Source organism: Triticum aestivum, chromosome 4D (assembly GCF_018294505.1).
Source record: "Triticum aestivum cultivar Chinese Spring chromosome 4D, IWGSC CS RefSeq v2.1, whole genome shotgun sequence".
Taxonomy (NCBI): Eukaryota; Viridiplantae; Streptophyta; class Magnoliopsida; order Poales; family Poaceae; genus Triticum; species Triticum aestivum.
The window spans coordinates 363,265,558-363,268,809 of NC_057805.1; positions in this window are offsets into that span (position 1 = coordinate 363,265,558).

The following is a 3,252-nucleotide window of genomic DNA, read 5'->3' on the forward strand; positions in this document are numbered from 1 at the left end:
TGTTCACCGATGATGACTAGTCCGTCTCACGTGATGATCGGACACGGCCTAGTCGATTCGGATCATGTATCACTTAGATGACTAGAGGGATGTCTATCTAAGTGGGAGTTCATTAAATAATCAGATGAACTTAATTATCATGAACATGGTCAAAAGGTCTTTGCAAATAATGTTGTAGCTTACGCTTTAGTTCTACTAAGATATGTTCCTAGAGAAAATTTAGTTGAAAGTTGATAGTAGCAATTATGCGGACTGGGTCCGTAAACTGAGGATTGTCCTCATTGCTGCACAGAAGGCTTATGTCCTTAATGCACCGCTCGGTGTGCTGAACCTCGAGCGTCGTCTGTAGATGTTACGAAACATCTGACATACACGTTTTGATGACTACGTGATAGTTCAGTGTGTGATGCTAACGGTTTAAAATTGTGGCACCAAAGACGGTTTTGAAACGTCGCAGAACATATGAGATGTTCCAAAGACTGAAATTGGGATTTCAGACTAATGCCCACGTCAAGAGGTATGAGACCTCTGACAAGTTTCTTAAGCCTGCAAACTAAGGGAGAAAAGCTCAATCGTTGAGCATGTGCTCAGATTGTCTGAGTACTACAATCACTTGAATCGAGTGGGAGTTAATCTTCCAGATGAGATAGTGATGGTTCTCCATAGTCACTGCCACCAAGCTATTAGAGCTTCGTGATGAACTATAACATATCAGGGATAGACATGATGATCCTTGAGCAACTCGCGATGTTTGACACCGCGAAAGTAGAAATCAAGAAGGAGCATCAATTGTTGATGGTTAGTAAAACCACTAGTTTCTAGAAGGGCAAGGGCAAGAAGGGATACTTCATGAAACGGCAAATCAGTTGATGCTCTAGTGAAGAAACCCAAGGTTGGACCCAAACCCGAGACTAAGTGCTTCTGAAATGAGGGGAACGGTCACTGAAGCAGAACTACCCTAGATACTTCGTAGATGAGAAGGCTGGCAAGGTCGACAGAAGTATATTGGATATACATTATATTAATGTGTGCTTTACTAGTACTCCTAGTAGCACCAGGGTATTAGATACCGGTTCGGTTGCTAAGTGTTAGTAACTCGAAATAAAAGCTGCGGAATAAACAGAGACTAGCTAAAGGTGAGATGACGATATGTGTTGGAAGTGTTTCCAAGGTTGATGTGATCAAGCATCGCATGCTCCCTCGACCATCGAGATTGGGGTTAAACCTGAATAATTATTATTTGGTGTTTGCGTTGAGCATAGACATGATTGGATTATGTTTATCGCAATACGGTTATTCATTAAAGGAGAATAATGGTTACTCTGTCTATTTGAATAATAACTTCAATGGTCTTGCACCTAAAATGAATGGTTTATTGAATCTCGATCGTAGTGATACACATGTTCATGCCAAAAGATATAAGATAGTAATGATAGTACCACATACTTGTGGCACTGCCACTTGAGTCATATTGGTATAAAACGCATGAAGAAGCTCCATGTTGATGGATCTTTGGACTCACTCGTTTTTGAAAAGATTGAGACATGCGAACCATGTCTATTAGTATATATGCATGAAGAAAGTCCATACAGATGGATCATTTGGACTCACTTGATTTTGAATCACTTGAGACATGCAAATCATACCACATGGGCAAGATGACTGAAAGGCCTCGTTTTCAGTAAGATGGAACAAGAGAGCAACTTGTTGGAAGTAATACATTTGATGTGTGCAGTCCAATGAGTACTGAGGCACGCAGTGGATATCGTTATGTTCTTACTTCACAGATGATTTGAGTAGATGCTGAGAATATTTACTTGATGAAACACAAGTCTGAATTATTGAAAGGTTCAAGTAATTTCAGAGTGAAGTTGAAGATTGTCGTGACAAGAGGATAAAATGTCTGTGATATGATCATAGAGATGAATATCTGAGTTACGAGTTTGGCACACAATTAAGAAATTATGGAAATTGTTTCACGACTAATACCGCCTGGAACACCATATTGTGATGGTGTGTCCAAACATCATAACTGCACCCTATTGGATATGGTGCATACCATGATGTCTCTTATCGAATTACAACTATCGTTTATGGGTTAGGCATTAGAGACAACCGCATTCACTTTAAATAGGGCACCACGCAATTCCGTTGAGACGACACCGGATGAACTATGGTTTAGAGAAACCTAAGCTGTCGTTTCTTAAAAGTTTGGGGCTGCGACGCTTATGTGAAAAAGTTTCAGGCTGATAAGCTCGAACCCAAAGCGGATAAATCCATCTTCATAGAATACCCAAAACAGTTGGGTATACCTCCTATTTCAGATCTGGAAGCAAGAGTGATTCTTTCTAGAAACGTGTCCTTTCTCGAGGAAAAGTTTCTCTCGGAAGAATTGAGTGGGAGGATGGTGGAGACTTGATGAGGTCATTGAACCGTCACTTCAACTAATGTGTAGCAGGGCACAGGAAGTTGTTCCTGTGGCACCTACACCAATTGAAGTGGAAGCTTATGATAGTGATCATGAAACTTCAGATCAAGTCACTACCAAACCTCATAGGACGACAAGGATGCGTACTACTTCAGAGTGGTACATAATCCTGTCTTGGAAGTCATGTTGCTAGACAACAATGAACCTACGAGCTATGGAGAAGCGATGGTGGGCCCGGATTCCGACGAATGGCTCGAGGCCATAAAATCCGAGAGGATCCATGTATGAAAACAAAGTATAGACTTTGAAAGAACTACTTGATGGTCGTAAGGCTGTTGGGTACATATGGATTTTAAAGGGAAGACAGACAATGATGGTAAGTGTCACCATTAAGAAAGCTCGACTTGTCGTTAAGATGTTTTCCAGCAAGTTCAAGGAGTTGACTGCGATGAGACTTTCTCACTCGTAGCGATGCTAAGAGTCTGTTAGAATTATATTAGCAGTTACTGCATTATTTATGAAATCTTGCAGATAGGATGTCAAAACATTGTTTCCTCGACGATTTTCTTGAGGAAAGGTTGTATGTGATACAACCAGAAGGTTTTGTCAATCCTGAAAGATGCTAACAAGTATGCAAAGCTCCAACAATCCTTCTAAGGATTGGAGTAAGCATCTCGGAGTTGGAATGAACGCTTTGATGAGATGATCAAAGATTTTGGGTTTATACAAAGTTCATGAGAAACTTGTATTTCCAAAGAAGTGAGTGGGAGCACTATAGAATTTTTGATGAGTATATGTTGTTAACATATTGTTGATCAGAAATG